The sequence below is a fragment of the Oncorhynchus mykiss genome, chromosome 30 (genome assembly GCF_013265735.2).
Source record: "Oncorhynchus mykiss isolate Arlee chromosome 30, USDA_OmykA_1.1, whole genome shotgun sequence".
Classification (NCBI taxonomy): domain Eukaryota; kingdom Metazoa; phylum Chordata; class Actinopteri; order Salmoniformes; family Salmonidae; genus Oncorhynchus; species Oncorhynchus mykiss.
Window position 1 is genome coordinate 14,899,077 of NC_050570.1, and position 23,156 is coordinate 14,922,232.

General features: G+C 43.8%; 1 protein-coding gene across 1 annotated transcript in view; it reads right to left on the minus strand.

Moving 5' to 3' along the window:
• LOC110522744 (potassium voltage-gated channel subfamily KQT member 1-like) overlaps window positions 1-23,156 on the minus strand; it is a 276,958-nt gene that overhangs the window by 14,241 nt on the left and 239,561 nt on the right. The gene's annotated exons all lie outside the window — the stretch shown is intronic.

The following is a 23,156-nucleotide window of genomic DNA, read 5'->3' on the forward strand; positions in this document are numbered from 1 at the left end:
TAATGACATCATTGTGCACCAATGATATGACCGCTGTTTCGTTGATTGACTGTATTTTAACCCAATGACCACTGATCGTCTTGAAATCTAGCTGGGTAGATAGCCAATGAGCTGAGGTAAACGGCAATATGTAATGTTTATGTGTTGGAAGACCAACCCATGTAGTAAACTCTGGCGTAAAGAGGGTCCTTCGCCATTGAAGATTCATACCGGAAGGAGCAATGCATGTTCCGCACAGCGTTGTTTTGGTAAAGCACGTCTTCAGCTGTTTATATATCAATCAGTATAGAGTCTAGATATACAGATGTACACACGATTTTATTTAGCGATTCTCAAATGGAGGAATATTTTTTGAACGGAGAGGACATCGTTTTGGACTGGTAAGTTCTTCTCATGCTAATGCCGTTGTTTGAAATTAATAATATAAAATATTATTTGTGATTTTTTAAAAATTTTAGTAGTGTTGAGGGGAGGGCAGGCTCACAACAATGGCCAAAGTGAAATGGAGACAGTAGATACAGCTGGTCTGTTGTAATATAATAAAGACAGTAGATCTAGCTGGTCTGTCATAATATCATAGAGACAGTAGATCTAGCTGAAATGTCATAATATAAAATAGACAGTAGATCTAGCTGGTCTGTCATAATAAAAACGAGACAGTAGATCTAGCAGGTCTATAATAATATATTCAACCCTATGTTCCCTGTACTCTATACATACAGTGGGGAGAACAAGTATTTGATACACTGCCGATTTTGCAGGTTTTCCTACTTACAAAGCATGTAGAGGTCTGTAATTTTTATCATAGGTACACTTCAACTGTGAGAGACGGAATCTAAAAAAAATCCAGAAAATCACATTGTATGATTTTTAAGTAATTCATTTGCATTTTATTGCATGACATAAGTATTTGATACATCAGAAAAGCAGAACTTAATATTTGGTAAAGAGATCATACGTTTCCTGTAGTTCTTGACCAGGTTTGCACACACTGCAGCAGGGATTTTGGCCCATTCCTCCATACAGACCTTCTCCAGATCCTTCAGGTTTCGGGGCTATCGCTGGGCAATACGGACTTTCAGCTCCCTCCAAAGATTTTCTATTGGGTTCAGGTCTGGAGACTGGCTAGGCCACTCCAGGACCTTGAGATGTTTCTTACGGAGCCACTCCTTAGTTGCCCTGGCTGTGTGTTTCGAGCCGTTGTCATGCTGGAAGACCCAGCCACGACCCATCTTCAATGCTCTTACAGAGGGAAGGAGGTTGTTGGCCAAGATCTCACGATACATGGCCCCATCCATCCTCCCCTCAATACGGTGCAGTCATCCTGTCCCCTTTGCAGAAAAACGATGTTTCCACCTCCATGCTTCACGGTTGGGATGGTGTTCTTGGGGTTGTACTCATCCTTCTTCTTCCTCCAAACACGGCGAGTGGAGTTTAGACCAAAAAGCTCTATTTTTGTCTCATCAGACCACATGACCTTCTCCCATTCCTCCTCTGGATCATCCAGATGGTCATTGGCAAACTTCAGACGGGTCTGGACATGCGCTGGCTTGAGCAGGGGGACCTTGCGTGCGCTGCAGGAGTTTAATCCATGACGGCGTAGTGTGTTACTAATGATTTTCTTTGAGACTGTGGTCCCAGCTCTCTTCAGGTCATTGACCAGGTCCTGCCGTGTAGTTCTGGGCTGATCCCTCACCTTCCTCATGATCATTGATGCCCCACGAGGTGAGATCTTGCATGGAGCCCAAGACCGAGGGTGATTGACCGTCATCTTGAACTTCTTCCATTTTCTAATAATTGCGCCAACAGTTGTTGCCTTCTCACCAAGCTGCTTGCCTATTGTCCTGTAGCCCATCCCAGCCTTGTGCAGGTCTACAATTTTATCCCTGATGTCCTTACATAGCTCTCTGGTATTGGCCATTGTGGAGAGGTTAGAGTCTGTTTGATTGAGTGTGTGGACAGTGTCTTTTATACAGGTAACAAGTTCAAACAGGTGCAGTTAATACAGGTAATGAGTGGAGAACAGGAGGGCTTCTTAAAGAAAAACTAACAGGTCTGTGAGAGCTGGAATTCTTACTGGTTGGTAGGTGATCAAATACTTATGTCATGCAATAAAATGCAAATGAATTACTTAAAAATCATACAATGTGATTTTCTGGATTTTTGTTTTATATTCTGTCTCTCACAGTTGAAGTGTACCTATGATAAAAATTACAGACCTCTACATGCTTTGTAAGTAGGAAAACCTGCAAAATCGGCAGTGTATCAAATACTTGTTCTCCCCACTGTATATGTTTATTATACCTGTTGATAAAGGGATCATATGTGAAACTATTCTAACTGAACACTTTCTTTCACAGTGACACTGACTCCGAATGGGAGCCCCCAGTGCCAAGGTGTCCATCCTCCACTGAAGCTGGTTCATCCAGCTCCTGCCACAAGTGGTGTTCATCTGCCCAAATGTATTTCTGCAGGCATGGATGTGCCTCAGGGCCAAAAGGGCACAGCATGGAGGCGTCGCTTTGTTCTTTGCAAAATGAAGTCCCCCATCACCTGCACCACATGCTTGGTGACCCTCTGCTTTACAGCAGAAAGAGACTGCTATGGCACCTGGCATCAGCAGCACAATATTGTGTAGAGGACTGAGGGTCTTCCAAATATTGAAAGTGTTATTTTGTAAATGTATATTTTTCATGTTTTTTCTAAATGTTTTTTTTTTTGGGGGGGGGGGGGGGGTGTTAGAATACCATTTTGGTATTTTGTATATAGTTATTCCATTCAAAATGTATAACTTCACCAATTTGGCCACTTGGGTACATTTGGGCTACTTGTGTGACTTCATGATAAATGTCATGTAGCACACTCATTTTGGAAGTTATCATTCTGAAACTTTGCACAAGTACTGTTGCCCTCTTATGTTTTTCAACTGAAATTGTCCCCATCATCCTATCTGAATGTTTGTTTTGTCTTGTAAATTTTAAAGATGATGATACAACAATAAAACTGAAAAAACGTATGGTGTTATATTCTCCTACATTCAAATCACATTTACACAAACTTCAGAGTGTTTTCTTTCAAATAAAATCAAGAATATGCATATCCTTGGTTCTGAGTCTGAGCTACAGGCTAGTTAGATTTGGGTATGTCTTCAGGTGGAAATTGAAAAAAGTAGGGGGGTAGCTGTAAGAGGTTTTAACATGATACAAATTGTTTAAAAAAATACAGTGACTATATAATTAAAACATTTTAGAATAATAAATTAACTCAGTAGGTTTGGCACTATACTGTCATTTGCAAATGGCTACATCCTTGCAAGTTATAAGGCCAGCATAAACTTCACAGTGGAAAAGGGGATATGTTGATATGCTTCAGTTTGCTGCCATATGACTGGTTTCACATTTGTCTCCAGCGATCATAAGGTGAAATAGATTTGTCATTTATATTTACAATCCCCTTATACAAACGGCTTAATCATGTACCTAGCTCTTATCATTAGCTCTTATCAACTTGTACATTACAGTGCATGGAGAACGGTGTTATTTCTATTGGAACAAACAAAGCAGATGTTGTTCCATTTGGAACCAACAGGTTGCTCGACCTTATTCATGGTTTCATCGTGCGTGAAGGTGGTGGAATTACGAGGGAATTAAGTAAAGGTCAGAAGAGGGCGTATCTGTAGACACCTCCGCCACACCTTCCATTTCTTAGATCTCCACCCCAAAGGAACAGCGGGTGAATAGCATCCTATTCTCATGCTTAAGTTCAAAATCAGAATATGAGTAGAGAGAAGTACATAAAAAGGGAATTTACGTTCCATTTACGCACGCTTAACTCGGGTCGGAATTCCCCCGCCATGTTAGCAAATAAATATATACTGTACCTCTCGGCCACAGAATGAAATAGAACACCCAGACCAAGTCAACCTCCATTTACTGGGCTCCACCAAGCTGTCACCACACATGGGGATGCCACTCCAGTCTGGCTGTCATAAAACGTATTATAATCATTCTTATTTCACAAAGCTGCCCGTAAAGTTGTGTGTATGTGGAATAAAACCAGGGACCTGGGAGAGGGGTCCTGGAAAATATTGGGCCAGATGCCTTTTTTAACATGTGTCCTTAGTGACAGCTGGGAGTCCTCCTCTCTTTACTGGTCCCCAGTGTGGTGGTCCAGGGCGGCACACACACCAAACACACACACACACACACACCAAACACACACACACACCAAACACACACACACACACCAAACACACACACACACACACACCAAACACACACACACACCAAAACACACACACACACACCAAAACACACACACACACCAAAACACACACACACCAAAACACACACACACACCAAAACACACACACACACCAAAACACACACACACACCAAACACACACACACACACACACCAAACACACACACACACCAAACACACACACACACACCAAACACACACACACACACCAAACACACACACACACACCAAACACACACACACACACACACACACCAAACACACACACACACCAAACACACACACACACACCAAACACACACACACACACACACCAAACACACACACACACCAAAACACACACACACACCAAACACACACACACACACACCAAACACACACACACACCAAACACACACACACACCAAACACACACACACACCAAACACACACACACACCAAAACACACACACACACCAAAACACACACACACACCAAAACACACACACACACACCAAACACACACACACACACACACCAAACACACACACACACCAAACACACACACACACACCAAACACACACACACACACACCAAACACACACACACACACCAAACACACACACACACACACACACCAAACACACACACACACCAAACACACACACACACACACCAAACACACACACACACACACACCAAACACACACACACACCAAAACACACACACACACCAAAACACACACACACACCAAACACACACACACACACACCAAACACACACACACACCAAACACACACACACACACCAAACACACACACACACACACACACACCAAACACACACACACACCAAAACACACACACACACCAAACACACACACACACACACACCAAACACACACACACACCAAACACACACACACACACACCAAACACACACACACACACACACCAAACACACACACACACCAAAACACACACACACACCAAAACACACACACACACCAAAACACACACACACCAAAACACACACACACACCAAACACACACACACACCAAAACACACACACACACCAAAACACACACACACACCAAAACACACACACACCAAAACACACACACACACCAAAACACACACACACCAAACACACACACACACCAAAACACACACACACACCAAAACACACACACACACCAAAACAGACACACAAACACGCTACTACACTTCAATGTGTATTCAGGTCTGAAATGAAACATTAGTTGAGTCAACCTCCCTGATGAAACTGACAAAAAGCATTTCAACCATAACTAATATCAGAACTGTGTTGAGAGGAAACAATTTGTTCAGTTAATGTCACAATGACTCCTGACACCTCTCTCCGCCTTCATCAACATGAATTGGACAAACGTCACGTCATCTGTTCGCCAGCCTGACCACTAAGCCCTGCCCTACCCTGGCAACCTGTTGCTGGGCCTGTCTGTGATTCACCCTGTCTGTCTGTCTGTCTGTCTGTCTGTCTGTCTGTCTGTCTGTCTGTCTGTCTGTCTGTCTGTCTGTCTGTCGCCAGAGTCACAAGGTCTGTTGGCAGCTGGCAGCTAAACCACTGTTACCAACCAGACATGCGTGTGCCACAACAAGGGAGAGACACAGGGCTGGTCTGTCAGCTGACTGCAGTGCCACAAGTGCGGTTTAAATGTCAAAGTACAGGGACACATGGGGCTTGGGGGCCTGGAGGCTATTTGACTGTGGGCCTGGGGTCCAGGGCGTCACCCCGTGATAGTCCTGAGCCCTCCTGTGTGGCGAACAGGAGAGGCTTTATAGGGGTGAGGTGGCCCCTGGACCAGCTGCTACCACACATTATATGCCAACAACAACCAGTCGTGGTAGCTAGCCACACCACATGCCTGGTGACAAGGGACGTGGCTGTTTAAACAAAATAGTGTTTGGGTGACCACCCGGTCGCTTGCATGCCACAAGACTGCACTAGCTTGCTAAGCTAAAGCTCATGTGTCTCTGAATCACCTCTTGTCTTCCCTCACTAGTCTTTGTCTTGTTGGCCTATTATAGTAAATCTTATGGAATAAATGGCATCACTTAGCTACAGGTCAAAGGTTAATGAGATACTGACTGCTACATCTGTTGGGCGTCATTAGCAACAAAGGGACTCTTGTCAGAGATGATATCAGACACAGATAACGCCTGCCTGCCAGGCGTTATCTGACTGATCTGAACACCCTGACTGATCTGAAGGGAATCACAAGTCAAACACAGTGAAGTACACAATCTAGTCAGAGCCAGTCAGTGTAGGGTAAACAGAGTCAGAGAGAGCCAGTTGTTTGGGGGACAGAGGAATTGTGATGCTGGTGGGACATCCAGACAGACAGAGTGGGGTCTGGGTCTGGCGTGTGCCCGACCATCAGCTGTCACCTACTGACTCCAGGCAGAGACGTGCCCAGACTGTGACCCTGCCTGGAGCTCAGGTCGGTGCCAAGGCCAGCCAGCATGCCAGGAGATACAGCCCACCCGTCGCCACTGGAGAGCTAGAGCTAGTTTTCTGCTGCATGTCCTCCCAGGTACAGCTGGCCCAGAGAGAGACGGAGAGAGAATACACAGTGGAACCAGCATTCATGTACATTTTGTTTTCTATTCATTAGCCATTCCTTCTTTTTCTTATTTTATACATTAGTATATTGTACTGTATTTACTAAATTACAATTTCTAGATATTGCCAAAGTAGTATGTCATGCCAATAAAGCAATCTGAATTTGAATTTGAATTTGAGAGAAAGAGAGCAAGAGAGAGAGCTAGAGAGTGAGCGAATGAGAGGGAGTGAGAGAGCGAGAGAGAGAGAGAGAGAAAGGGATAAAGAGAGAGAGAAAAAGAAAGAGAAAGAACGAAAAAGAACTGGAGACAATGGAGGAGAGGGAGAGAGAGGGAGAAAAAGAAAGAGAGAGAGAGTGAGTGAGAGAAGAGAGAGAAAGAGAAAGAATGAGAGAGAGTGAAAGAACGAGAGAGATAGATAGAAAGAAATAGCGAGAGTGAGGGAGAGCGGGAGAGAGAAAGAGAGAGAGAGCGAGAGAAAGAAAGAAAGTAAGAGAGAAAGAGAAAGCAGAGCGAGAGAGGAGAAAAGAGCAGAGAGAGAGAGAGAAAAGAGAGAGAGAGAAAGAAAGAAAGAGAGAAAGAAAGAACCAGAGAGAAAGAAAGAACCAGAGAGACCTGTCGTCCCCTGGTTCCAAATATAGTATACTCTGTTTTTGTTATTGTGGCTTTTTTTTCTTCATTAAAGACGCAGACATGACAAAATCCGTTTTCGTTCGGAGCATTGCTTTGTACAGACGTTTGTTTTGCTTCTATTGGGTGATGTTTTGGTTGCGACTCAGATGGTGAAAGGGCAGAGGAAGATAATTATACATCCTGGAGTCGTCTGGTTGGATGGTAACAGTCTGACGTTGACTGGTTGGCTAGTGACAGTGTTCTGAAGTCTTTTGGTTGGCTAGCTTCAACTCAATTTTGCAAAAACAACCCCACCTCCAAAATAAATGTGAACATTTTTGCAGAACTGAATGAAATAATAGACCAATATGTTACATAACTCTAAGGTGTAATGGCGTACTGTTACAATTACTATTCACTTTACTACATGTCCAAGACATGATTTCAAACTCTGTCACCTCTATCACAACCCTACATTCTTCCTGTAAGACCAACAACCACCATGCAGACAAAATATTGAATGGAACGGATAGGGCTAAATGAAACTACTCCAGATATTTTGCTACACTGGCCAGTAACATTACTGTTACTGGAGAGAGAGAGGAAGAGAAAGAGGGAGGAGAGAGGGAGGCAGAGAGAGAGAGAGAGAGAGAGAGAGAGAGAGGAAGAGGGAGGAGAGAGGGAGGCAGAGAGAGCTGCCCGGAAACAATCAGCCTCACAGTACCTACTCAGTCTGCAGCCCGTCATTGGAGAAGGCCAACTGCCTTTTGTCAGTATGATGGTAAAAGTGGGTTGAAGGAGAAAAAACACACGGGCAAAAATAGAGCCTTCGTCACTGAGTTGCTGTTCTGAATGGCAAATACTGTACTCACATAGAGCCTCGACACCAACAACAGCCCCGTTAACGTCAATGGGACAGGGATTCATAACACTAAAGATGTATTAAACTCTGTGGACTTTTATAGCTTAGAAAGCATGAATAAGAGAATTCAGCTCTGTGTTGAGCTGAGGACACAGACTCTGTGTGATACTGGGCCTTTACAGGGCCCGGGCTGTAACAACACACACACACACACTGCTCTTCCACCTGTTGTTCCCCCCCACAGCGATGAGGGACCTCTCTCTCTCTCCCCTTGGGCTGGACCCTCAGCACTCGGGCTGGCTGGGGGGACAGAGAGAGTCTGAAGGGCCAGAGCACCAGAGACAGGCTGATATTTTTAGCCTGTAGTAAACAGGGGAGAAGGCTGCCTGCGCCCATCAAACACAGCTGCCTCTCTCCTTGCAACCCCCCATGTCCCTACGCGTCACCATGTGAGGAAGCAGTCATGAGAGATCACAGTCCTCATTTAGGCAGCATGTTGATTTAAAAAAGGGGGGGGGGGGGGGGTAAGCCCACTCAGGAAATTGCAACAGGTAGCTCTTTTCAAGTTCCTCCGTGCTGAATTAGGCCTTTCTATTTTTAACACAACATTGGCACAGTGATTCACTGTTTCCCTGGGTGAGGTGGTTCCTCTCTGGTGGCAGCCAGGGCTACTACATATCCCTTTTGCCATCAGACTGTGAGAGAGAGAGAGAGAGAGAGAGAGAGAGAGAGAGAGAGAGAGAGAGAGAGAGAGAGAGCGAGAGAGAGAGAGAGAGAGAGAGAGAGAGAGAGAGAGGGAGAGAGAGAGAGAGAGCGAGAGAGAGAGAGAGAGAGAAAGAAAGAAAGAAAGAAAGAAAGAAAGAAAGAAAGAAAGAAAGAAAGAAAGAAAGAAAGAAAGAAAGAAAGAAAGAAAGAAAGAAAAAGAAAGAAAGAAAGAAAGAAAGAAAGAAAGAAAGAAAGAAAGAAAGAAAGAAAGAAAGAAAGAAAGAAAGAAAGAAAAAGAAAGAAAGAAAGAAAGAAAGAAAGAGAAAAGGACACTAAACATACAACAACACAGAGAGCTATCTATCCAAAATGGAGAAGTATGGGTAAACCACTTCTCTAATCTTTTTAGCCCTGTAACAAAGAACAAATAGCAAAACCATATACATGATCAAATACAAATCTAAGAATCACCTATTAACCTATTAAAGACTACCAGAACCCACCGGAAATTCCAATTACATTGAATGAACTCCAGGACAAAACACAAACCCTCCAACCCAAAAAGGCCTGTGGTGTTGATGGCATCCTATATGAAATTATAAAATGTACAGACCACAAATTCCAATTGGCTATACTTAAACTCTTTAACATCATCCTTAGCTCTGGCATCTTACCCAGTATTTGGAACCAAGGACTGATCACCTCAATTCACAAAAGTGGAGACAAATTTGACCTCAATAACTACCGTGGGATATGCGTCAACAGCAACCTTGGGAAAATCCTCTGCATTATCATTAACAGCAGACTCGTACATTTCCTCAGTGAAATCAATGTACTGAGCATCTAGACACCGTTGCCCTAAAGCACACAAAAAAACTATACATACCTCAGCCTAAACATCAGCGCCAAAGGTAACTTCCACAAAGCTGTGGACAATCTGAGAGACAAGGCAAGAAGGACCTTCTATGTCATCAAAAAGAACCAAATTCGACATACCAATTAGGATCTGGCTAAAAATATGGTTGTATGGTTGTGAGGTCTGGGGTCCGCTCACCAACCAAGATGTCACAAAATGGGACAAACACCAAATTGAGACTCTGTATACAAAAGTCTGCAAAAATATCCTCTGTGTACAACATAAAACACCAAATAATGCATGCAGAGCAGAATTAGGCTGATACTAGCTAATGATCAGAATCCAGAAAAGAGACATTCAATTCTACAACCACCTAAAAGGAAGTGATTCCCAAACCTTCCATTACAAAGCCATCACCTACAGAGAGATGAACCTGGAGAAGAGTCCCCTGAGAAAGCTGGTCCCAGAACAGCAACAAAGTTAGACCCAACCAAATCATGAGGAAACAAAAATATAATTACTTGACACATTGGAAAGAATGAACAAAAAAACTGAGCAAACTAGAATGCTATTTGGCCCTAAACAGAGAGTACACAGTGGCAGAATAGCTGACCACTGTGACTGACCCAAACTTAAGGAAAGCTTTGACTATGTGCAGACTCAGTGAGCATTGCCTTGCTATTGGGAAAGGCCGCCGTAGGCAGACATGGCTTTCAAGAGAAGACAGGCTATGTGCACACTGACCACAAAATGAGGTGGAAACTGAGCTGCACTTCCTAACCTCCTGCCAAATGTATGACCATATTAGAGACACATATTTACCTCAGATTACACAGATGCACAAAGAATTTGAAAAAAACAAACCCAATTTTGATAAACTCCCATATCTACTTGGTGAAATACCACAGTGTATCATCACAGCAGCAAGATTTGTGACCTGTTGCCACAGGAAAAAAAGGGCAACCCGTGAAGAACAAACACCATTATACATACATTATACAAACCCATATTTATGTTTATTTATTATCCCTTTTGTACTTTGACTATTTGCACATAATATGAAATTTTATAACTTATGTTATAGTGTTTAGTGTGAATTTTGTATTGTTTAGTTCACTTTAGTTTATTATCTATTTCACTTGCTTTGGCAATATAAACATGTTTCCCATGCCAATAAAGCCCTTAAATAGAAATTGAAATTGAATTGAGAGAGAGCGGAGGAAGGAAGGAAAGAAGGAAGGAAGGAAGGAAGGAAGGAAGGAAGGAAGGAAGGAAGGAAGGAAGGAAGGAAGGAAGGAAGGAAGGAAGGAAGGAAGGGAGATGGAATATAGCACCAATGAAGCCCAGTAGGCATTTCCAGTTGATTCGAGTAAATTATAATGTTATAAAAATACTTTACAGCAGAGGTGTGGACTCAAGTTACATGACTTGGACTCGAGTCAGACTCGAGTCACAAATATGATGACTTGCAACTCAACTTTGACTCGTGACTTAACTTGGACTTGAGCCTTATGACTCGACCTGACTTGATACCCTCCCCAAGCCCAAATATAAAAAATGATGCTATTAAAAATAGTGAGCAGCGCATCAACTCTCCATTTAACGGATTACAGTTTGAATCGGACAGCAGCCAATCAAATTGTGCCAGCTGAGAAAAAGCTGAGCGGGGCAGTGCAGAGGAACATCAGCGGGTGAATTCAGATGGAGCCCTTGGAAAGATGATACCCAAAATTATTATTTTCGGATATAAAGATGACGCTGTATCAACAAAAAACGGGTTGCAACTTGCAAAACATGCGGGAAGAAAATGACAGACGGAGGCGCAACAACTTCCAACTTTGTTTGACATTTGAAGTTGCACAAAGAACGATAAGTTGTGGCTAATATAGCCGACAGCTATATGTTTTATTACTTTACTGGTGTATCATGTAGGCTAACGCAACGTTAAATCAATGAGCCTCCACACAGTCAGTCAGTGCAGGAACGTGATCATTGCACCCAAGATTGAGCTACAACTGGCCAGGCAGTTGGTAGCCTAAATCTTGCCTGATGTTATTGCTGTTCCTAAAACCATTGACATACTGTTAGCTTACTGTAACCACACAGATAGAGTGTGTGTGTGTGTGTGTGTTAAGGTTGGGAGATTGTGTACAAGCCTACAATGCCCGATTGCGCCCCATAGCGATCCTCGATAGTCGATCACTATTGGGGGGGGGGGGGGGGGGTCTGTCTCATGACTACCCATGTATTTCCGTGGAAATATAACGTTTATTTGGAAAGTAATAAATATATAGATATATTTAAAAGCATTCAAGTCAAATCAAAGTTTATTTGTCACGTGCCCCGAATACAACAGGTGTAGACCTTACAGTGAAATGCTTACTTACTGGCTCTAACCAATAGTGCAAAAAGGGTATTAGGTGAACAATAGGTAAGTAAAGAAATAAAATAACAGTAAAAAGACAGGCTAGCGAGGCTAAAAAAGTAGCGAGGCTACATACAGACACCGGTTAGTCAGGCTGATTGAGGTAGTATGTACATGGAGATATGGTTAAAGTGACTATATATATATGATGAACAGAGGAGCAGTAGTGTAAAAGAGGGGTTGGCGGGTGGTGGGTGGTGGGTGGAGGGACACAATGCAGATAGCCTGGTTAGCCAATGTGCGGGAGCACTGGTTGGTCGGCCCAATTGAGGTAGTATGTACATGAATGTATAGTTAATGTGACTATGCATATATGATAAACAGAGAGTAGCAGCGTAAAAGAGGGGTTGGGGGGGCCACACAATGCAAATAGTACGGGTAGCCATTTGATTACCTGTTCAGGATTCTTATGGCTTGGGGGTAAAAACTGTTGAGAAGCTTTTTTGTCCTAGACTTGGCACTCCGGTACCGGCTGCCATGCGGTAATAAAGGGAACAGTCTATGACTGGGGTGGCTGGGGTCTTTGACAATTTTTAGGGCCTTCCTCTGACACTGCCTGGTGTAGAGGTCCTGGACGGCTGCTTAGCCTCAGTGATGTACTGGGCCGTACGCACTACCCTCTGTAGTGCCTTGTAGTCAGAGGCCAAGCAGTTGCCGTACCAGGCAGTGATGCAACCAGTCAATGTTGCATCTCTAGAACCTTTTGAGGATCTCAGCACCCATGCCAAATCTTTTTAGTGTCCTGAGGGGGAATGGGTTTTGTTGTGCCCTCTTCACGACTGTCTTTGTGTGTTTGGACCATTCTAGTTTGTTGTTGACGTGGACACCAAGGAACTTGAAGCTCTCAACCTGCTCCACTACAGCCCCGTCGATGAGATTGGGGGCGTGCTTGATCCATGATTTGCATTAATGTAATATACTAACTATACTCTTGTTAAAAATATGAAATAGTGTTACTTTTTTTTTTTTCTATTTTTTTACTTAACCTTTATTTAACCAGGTAAGATAGTTGAGAACAAGTTCTCATTTGCAACTGCGACCTGGCCAAGATACAGCAAAGCAGTGCGACACAAACAACAACATAGAGTAACATGGAATAAACAAGCGTGCAGTCAACAACACAATAGAAAAAAAGAAAGTCTATATACAGTGTGTGCAAATGGCGTGAGGTGGTAAGGCAATAAATAGGCCATGGTAGCAAAGTAATTACAATTTAGCAGATTAACACTGGAGTGATAAATGAGCAGATGATGATGATCAGATGATGGTAAGTAGTGATACTGGTGTGCAAAAGAGCAGCAAAGTAAAGAAAAACAATATGGGGATGAGGTAGATTGGGTGGGATATTTACAGACGGGCTATGTACAGCTGCAGCGATCGGTTAGCTGAGGGAAATGTAAGTCTACATTTGGTAAAGAGCACATTGTGACTTGTTTAGGACTCGAAACTCAAAGTTTAGGACTTGAGAGTTGACTTGATACTTGTCGGTCTTGACTTGAGACTTGACTCGGACTTGCCTGTCTTGACTTGGGACTTGAGTGCTAAGACTTGAGACTTACTTGGGACTTGTAAAACAATGACTTGGTCCCACCTCTGCTTTACAGTAATTTGGAAAATGAGTATGAAATAGGAGGAAACTAAACATCCATAGCTATCTACATCATGAGCATTAATCATTTATTCAACCTTGGATGGAGCAAGATGAGACATGACAAATGCAGGAAGGTTTCAGATGAGAAGAGGGAGATATTTGTTGCACAATTTTGAGCTGGGTCTTATAGGGCAACGCCACCACTTTTCAACCTAATTTACATTATCTCCAGCACAAAACAATTATCAACATATTGGTCGCAGCCGACTTCCCGGTCGCAACCGGCTGCGACAGAGCGCGAACCCAGAGTCTCTGGTGACACAGCTGGCTCTGCAGTACAGCGCCCTTAACCACTGCGCCACCCAGGAGGCCCTGGCAGAGGTTTTGAAATCGCAGTTTTTTGTTTTTAATCCTACCCTGTGATGTCACAGAGAAGCATTTTGTTAGGACCTTTCTTCTCATCTTTTTAACCACAGATCATAGAATCATGACGTTTCCACATAGACACTGGTTTGGTGCTGGAGATGACGAAAATGAGTTTGAAAAGTGGTGGAATTGCCCTTTAAGAATCCTGCTACACATAGTATGCATCCCAAATGGAACCCCATTCCCTCTACAGTGCACTGCCATTGACCAGGGTTCTAGTTAAAAGTAGTGCACTATATAGCCTAGGTAATAGGGTGCCATTTGGGACACACAAGTAAAGCCACCCATGTTGGGCAACAGGCAACAGCGTGGCGCAGCTCAGTGCTTCCCAGCCAGCTTTGTGGTAAGGTCAGGAGGAGGCTGGTGGAAATAGGAGTGTGTACACATCACGCCACCCTCTGTCACACTACCACACCACCACCAGCCTGACTCATCAGAGGAAATCAACAGAGCAGGACTGATGGATTCTACCACTATCTGTATATAATCATCATGTCATTTATTATGCCCCATTTAGTTGCTGTTGTAATCATTACTGACATGTATAATGATTAGAATTGGCTTTATAGACATTTAGGAAAGAATATTTATATCAGTATAGTGCCACGTCTTTCCACATACTGATGTGATTGTGGAAGACTAACATTTATGTTTTTTCCATTCAAAAAGCAGGCTATAGGAAAGTAAAGATTGAGTAGTAAGAAAGGTCTGAACCACTCAGCCTAGCCTTATATGGATGACAATGCAAGCAGCTACACTCATTGCATAATGTCTTTTTTCACGTTTTTGCCTGAGTAGGTTTGTGGCGTTTTGTCACGTCCAGGCATGAGTAAGCAGACAGGGCTTCCAGTCATGTTGACTTCCTCACAACCATTCAGAGCATGGAGGTGACTAATAATAACTATCTGCAAGGGTGTGTGTGTGTGTGTATAGGTTCCTGTCCATGTCTAGACCAGCCTGATCACTAGAAGTAGACTTTGATTTCGGACGTTTGAAAAGGTCCTGAGGACCTCCATACAGTGCTGTGAACAAATATTTGCCCCCTTTCAAATGCTCTCTATTTTTGCATATTGCTGGTACTGAATGTTATCAGATCTTCAACCAAAACCTTATATTAGATAAAGGGAATCTGAGCAAACAAATAACACAACAATTACATACTTATTTCATTTATTTCCTAAACAAAGTTATGCAACACCCAATGTCCCTGTGTGAAAAACGAATTACCCCCTCACACTCAATAACTGCTTGTGCCACCTTTAGCTGCAATGACTCCAACCAAACACTTCCTGTAGTTGTTGATCAGCCCCTCATGTTGCTGTGGAGGAATGTTCTTCCATGCAAAGCTGCTTTAACTCAGGAACATTTGTAGGTTTTCAAGCATGAACTGCTTGTTTCAAGTCCTGCCACAACATCTCAATTGGGATTATGTCTGGACTTTGACCAGGCCATTCCAAAACTTCACATTTGTTGCTTTTTTTGCCATTTTCATGTCGACTTGATTGTGTGTTTTGCATCATTGTCTTGCTGCAGCTTCAGCTCACAGACAGATGGCCTGACATTCTTCTGTAGAATTCTCTGATACTAAGCAGAATTCATAGTTCCTTCTATTAAGGCAAGTCGTCCAGGTCCTGAGGTTACTAAAGCTTCCCCAAACCATCACACTACCACCACCATGCTTGGTATGAGGTTCTTACTGTGGAATGCAGTGATTGGTCTTCGCCAGGCCTAATGGGACCCTTGTCGTCCAAAAAGTTATACTTTAGACTCATCTGTCCATAGAACATACTTCCAAGAGTCTTGATGATCATCCAGGTGCTTATTGGCAAGCTTGAGTCAACGTTTTGGACAAAATGGGTCCTATCATACCTCCCCGGAGTTTGTGTTAAATGCTCTACAACAAAGCTTTCTTAATGTCCAACAAGCTTTCTCTACCCTTAACCTTGTGCTGAACACCTCCAAAACAAAGGTCATGTGGTTCGGTAACAAGAACACCCCTCTCCCAACAGGTGTGATTACTACCTCTGAGGGTTTAGAGCTTGAGGTAGTCACCTCATACAAGTACTTGGGATTACGGCTAGACGGTACACTGTCCTTCTCTCAGCTCATATCAAAGCTGCAGGCTGAATTTAAATCTAGACGTGGTTTCCTCTATCGTAATCGCTCCTCTTTCACCCCAGCTGCCAAACTAACCCTGATTCAGATGACCATCCTACAAATGCTAGATTATGGAAACATAATTTATAGATCAGCAGGTAAGGGTGCTCTCGAGCGGCTAGATGTTCTTTACCATTCGGCCATCAGATTTGCCACCAATGCTCCTTATAGGACACATCACTGCACTCTATACTCCTCTGTAAACTGATCATCTCTGTTTACCCGTCGCAAGACCCACTGGTTGATGCTTATTTATAAAACCCTCTTAGGCCTCACTCCCCCATATCTGAGATATTTACTGCAGCCCTCATCCTCCACTTACAACACCCATTTCTGCCAGTCACATAATGTTAAAGGTCCCCAAAGCACACACATCCACTCGTCTTTTCAGTTCGCTGCAGCTAGCGACTGGATTGAGATGCGACAAACACTCAAACTGGACAGTTTTATCTCAATCTCTTCATTCAAAGACTCAATCATGGACACTCTTACTGACAGTTGTGGCTGCTTTGCGTGATATATTGTTGTCTCTACCTTCTTGCCCTTTGTGCTGTTGTCTGCGCCCAATAATGTTTGTACCATGTTTTGTGCTGCTACCATGTCGTGTTGCTACAATGTTGTTGTCATGTTGTGTTGCTACCATGCTGTGTTGTCATGTGTTGCTGCCTTGCTATGTTGTTGTCTTTAGGTCTCTCTTTATGTAGTGTTGTGTTGTCTCTCTTGTCGTGATGTGTGTTTTGTCCTATATTTATATGTTATTTATTTTATTAATTTTTTATCCCAGCCCCTTTCCCTGCAGGAGGTCTTTTGCCTTTTGGTAGGCCGTCAACTGACTTGCTTAGTTAAATAAAGGTTAAATAAAAAATGAATAAAAAATGTTATCATGATTTCTGCAAAGTGCACCTTTAACCCTGTAACCAAGCGGAAATAACCCGGTAACCAATCAGAGTTAATGTGTCAAAAATAGATGTTCATCCATAATACGTCAAATTTCGAAGGGAAACTATGAGATCTTGTTGCAGCTTGATCACTATAAATATACTTTGATTTCGGACCCTGGAGTAGACACCGAGACAAGGAATGCACGCACGCAGACAGACACACATACACACTATAACACACGCAGGCTCACACACACGCAGGCACATAAGTACACACACCCGTCTGGCGACACTCTCCTAATGGCCGCCAGGATTTATTGTGAAAACAAAGAGCTGCACGCTTTAATAATTCTGAAAAAGACTGTTCCCCGAGAAAGATCTTCTCACACCATACTAAAAACCAGAAACCACTATTACCTCAACAAACCTATCGTACCTGAACACCTCAATGTCAAACAACTATATGTCTGACTGTACCTCAGCAGCTGACTACACTCTCACACAACTGACTACAACACAACTGAGCTTTCTGAGTGAGGCTACGACACAGCAATGATGTTTTACTCTAACAAAATGACTGTACTTGAAACAAGAAAACCACAGCCCACAATAAACCTAACCTATAGGTATCAGCTCAGAAGCACCTGCAGAATTCATCTGTACTTCCAGTATGTGAACCAGCCCTTCCTGTGATGGGTTAAACTTAAATGTGCCTTAGTCTGGCTGTTAATTCAAAGAGACTGGGTAATAAGGACTGTGAAGTGGCCTCCTCTACTCTTCTCTTCTGTTCCGTGACGTGAACAGTCCACTTCTCTGGCTCTCCCTCTTCAACCAATGGCCAATGAGGCCAGACGTGAAAACACAGGGCCTCCACAGTAATGTGGTTATAATGATAATAAAGAGACAGGCTGTCAGGGCCAATACCTCAGCAGGGTCACTGGTCAGCCTCTGATGAGAAAAGATGTCTGCCTGTCTGTCTGTCTCCTTGCCTGCCTGTCTGTCTGCTCCTCCTTCCCCTATATTTATAACCCTGGAGTGGAAACTCAGTTGTCAAAACAAGACTAAACGGCCACAGCCAAGAAAAAAATAAAAATTCTAACAAAAAGGACAGACAAATAGTGTGAACACAACAGGCAACGTCACAGGGGGAGATGTGTAAACAAACACCTCAGGATGGAACACAGGAACGGCTTTTCCAGAGAAATGATCATCCAAATTTAGAAAGACTGAAATGTTTGCCTCGCCACCCTTCTGACCCCGGCCGTATTCACAAAGAGTCTTAGAGCAGGAGTGCTGATCTAGGATCAGTTTGACCTATTAGATTATAATGAATAAGATTACATTGGGAGGAACTGATCCTAGATCAGCAATCTGAGACACTTTGTGACAAAGCAGCAAGAAGGAGGCAGCAGCACTTAGCGGAGACAGGGGGAGGGTGAGAAACAGGCTGAGTACTTCAGGAGTAATTTTGATACAGTTTGACAAGTCTTTGTAAATGATATGGTAGTATATTACCGCAGGTATGACTATCACACCTTTACCACGCAATGTGAAGTAAGTATGATTTGATTGATTTGAAGTAGAATTACAAGACGTTGTACAGTAACACAACCATAACATGCCAGGAAAACTGTATGACGAGTAACAAATAATTATCATTCATTTCACAATTCTGATAACTTAATCAACATTTTGTTCAAATGTTTCAACACTTAGAAAAATGTCCAAATGAAAATCAAAAACCTTTCTTCTTCCTTGAAGTTTCTGGGCTAGCATTATGCTAAGAGCCTGGGGCCATTTGGCAAAGGATTACAGTATAGTTAATGAAAAACATGAAATGCAAATAACAGCATCACTCTCTTTGTCTTTCACTGGGGGGATATTCCCAACATAATTTTCCAGCTGTCAATAAACATCAGTGATCTAATTATAAAGCACTTTAATGCACCGTGTCAGTCAGTCGGGGGTCCCCTCGTGGCCCTATAGGCCCCCTGGGTATCACACTGAATTCATATCAGACTAAATCAATTGTATATACACCATTTCTTGGGATCAATGTGCAGCTACAGTAAGTTCACCCACCAGGCACTGGAATCAAATGCCTTTAGTATTTCCATACACAGCCTGGTCTGTGGAGTACTACTTTCACAACTTGAGAGATCTGCTGACTTTATGTGCAGGTTAAGAGGCCTGTGAATGGCATTTAGCCCTCATCCCGTTGGCAAATAAAGACAACGGTGTTAAATCTCATTCGTTGAGGCCTCTCCCTCTCCCTCTCTCTCTCTCTAAGTGCCCTAACCTCTGTCTGGCTGCAGCTTGGGAAGACATCAGTGTGGACCAGGGGCTGGGTTGTGGCTGGCTATTGAAACACATTTACTCTAGGGCTGTAGTAGATAGCTACCTCAAGACTGGACTGAACTGAGCTCCTCTGTCTCCCTCTGCACATCTGGAGTGAGCTGGCGGGCAGAGCAGCGGAGAGAGAGAGAGGGAGAGAAAGAGAGAGTGAGGCAGAAAGAGAGTAGAGAGAAAGAAAGCGACAGAGGCTTCGTGCACTGTTGCTTCCAGCCCAAGGACTGGCAGTTGAAGCAGAAAGTGCAGCTGCAGTCTTGATGACAAATCATTTCCCAGATAATGCAGTTTTTTTCCACTTGATTCATGTAACGGGAGCTGATTACCTATCCACATGCAGAAAATAGACTGGAAACACACTGCTGGCCTAATTACATATATGATTGATCCTCAGGCACCAAACATCAGTCACACAACCTTGGCCAACACTACACCAGCTCCACCCTTCAGACTCCCCCTCAAGCTGAGAGAAGAAGGAAAACTGTCAAGGGGGAAAAATAATAAAGGCTGTAACTTAACATATATCTCAGATTCCTTATTCATATAAATAACATTTCTGGGAGCTGAATTGAATCAATACAAAAAAAGAGAAGTCCAGGCCCTTGAACTTGATTCATTCTGGGCTGCCTAGTGGGCAGAGTGCCTCTGACTGACTCCCAGTGTCTTTCTTCATCTATGTGTGTTGGAGAGGGCTTCACAGGAGCACGCTGGTATGCTACACAGGGGAGGGATCCCTTCTCTCTCTCAGGCAGCTGTGCAAATCTCCCTGCCTGGGGGGGGGGGGGGGGGGGGGAGCGAGCGAGAGAGAGGGAGCGAGAGAGAGAGAAAGAGCGAGAGAGAGAGAGAGAGAGAGAGAGAGAGAGAGAGTTTCACCACCCCTAGACCACGGCTTCACTCATGATACCCTGGGATGGAGCTCATCACAGCCCAAACTAGCGCCTCCGCCCATCAAAACCAACATCCGCTCTTCGGCCCTCCACGCTCCTGTGCCACGTGCCTCCTGATCCTAACCCAGGGTGGGGTTGCAGGGTGTGGGGTAACATCATGTCCGTGCCCCTGTCCCCTGGTTCTCCTCCAGTCAGTCTCCAGTGTAGTCTCTCCTGTCTGCCTCCCCGGCCGGCTCCTGGCCTCAGCATCAAAGAGCCCGACGCGTCACAGCCAGGCAGAAGGAACACTATAGGAGCTCTCCATTGTTTTTCTCTCGCTAGCAGCCAGGGCCAGGAGTGTGTGGGGTCAAACGTTCAGGACGTGCAGTTACACAGAGTTCAGCAGAATGAGAAACAGAGGGAGGAAAGAAAAGCAGAGGCCTCGGCTTACAGGTGGGCCACTGACTGTCAGTCACAAAGAAGGAGGAGGAGGGAAGCAGCCCTGTTTCTGGGGTTTTGATACACATTCCAGGCCTCTCTATTCCACTACCTGTCTGTATATCATACAGATCATACAGTTCTATTTCCAGATCTCTGCTTATCATTTACATGCTATTGTGTTTGGGATAAAAAAAAAAACTGTAATGCTGGAACGTATTGGTCAACACTGAAAAGGCTTTATAGATACACTACACGACCAAAAGTATGTGGACACCTGCTCGTCAAATATCTCATTTTCAAAATCGTGGGCATTAATATGGAGTTGGTCCCCCTTTGCTGCTATAACAGCCTCCACTCTTTCTGGGAAGGCCTTCCACTAGATGATGGAACATTGCTGTGGGGACTTGCATCCGTTCAGCCACAAGAGCATTAGTGAGGTCAGACAATGATGTTGGGCGATGAGACATGGCTCGCAGTCGGCGTTGATTTTACGTTTATTGCTCAAGACGTAAGACACACCATAAATACTTCTACTTGTAAAGGTCAAGTTATTTTCAAATGTGACATTCTTTGTCAAATATTTGAGCTATTCTATGAATGTGTCTGGGAACATCCATTTGTGGATATGACATCTATAAATAGACTGGTTCCTGTCAAAACAACAGCATGCTCATTTAAGATGTCGATCAGATGAGCTCAGTCTGCTGTGTGTGTGTGTTCGTGTGTGTGTTTCTGTATGTGTGTCTATGTGCATGCATGTGTCTGTCTGTGTGTTTGATATATATATATATATATATAAATATATATACTGTATATATATATATATATATATATATATATATAGAGAGAGAGAGAGAGAGAGAGACTACTAAAAGTGTGGGCGATTGAAGTTGGGTCACAAAGGGGACAGGCAACTGACGTCAGCACACCATTAATGTTTGGTGTGAATTTCCTGATGTATTGGTTTCCACAGTGTGGGAGAGAGGGAGGAGGGAGGGTCAGTGTACAGGGGGAAGAGGGAGGAGGGGGGAAGGAGGGAGGGGCAGTGTACAGGGGGGAAGAGGGAGGAGGGAGGGAGGAGGGATGCGGCAGTGTACAGGGGGGAAGAGGGAGGAGGGAGGGAGGAGGGAGGCGGCAGCGTAGAGGGGGGAAGATGGAGGAGGGAGGCGGCAGCGTACAGGGGGGAAGAGGGAGGAGGGAGGGAGGAGGGAGGGGCAGTGTACAGGGGGGAAGAGGGAGAAGGGAGGGAGAAGGGGGAAAGAGGGAGAGAGGAGGGAGGAGGCAGGGGAAGAGGAAGAGGGAGGAGGGAGGGGCAGGCAGAAGAGGGAGAAGGATGAGGGAGGGTGAGTGAGGGGGCAGGAGGGAGAGGGAGAAGGGTGAGGGAGGAGAAAGGGCGGAAGAGGGAGAGAAGAGAGGGAGGGGGCAGGAGGGAGGAGGGAGGGGGCAGGGGGAAAGAGGAGAAGAGGGAGGGGCAGGGAGGGACATAGGGTTAATTTCTCATTGTTTGTTAGAAACAGGGGAGAGAATAGCCTCTCTCACACACATAGCATCAGAGGACAGCTCTAGCCAACAGCTCGCAGATACAGTGCGGGTAGGCTACCCTACACGATAAGATTATATTATTATTATTATAAGACTAGAGCAAGATTATTTTTATTTGTCAAATGGCAGCCATCATCATCATGTCACCAGAATAAGACCCTCGATATTTATTGGAAAGGAGCATCAAGCTCATCGTGCACTTTTAACACACGTTGAAGTTCATCATACCTTATTTAATCTGTAGCCTAATAAACTGCATGGTTTCCCGAGTCGTAGTCGGAGGACCACACAACATATTATTGTGTTTACTTCATTATGAGGGTTATTATATCAATATTTGTGCATAAAGTTATTTCCACTGCCATTTCACACATCATTCATCTAATCGACACAAAAAGATGCCACCATGTCAAACAAACAAATTGTATGTTGATATTTATGAAATTGTACCGACATTTCCTGTTTCCATCAGCGTCAGTTAATTCACCTGCACAAAGTGGTTGGATGGAGGCCTGGCTATAGATATATTTTTTTAAAGGTTGGTGATTTAAATACCCATTTATCTTTTGGTCAAATTCTTGTGCATGAACATTGA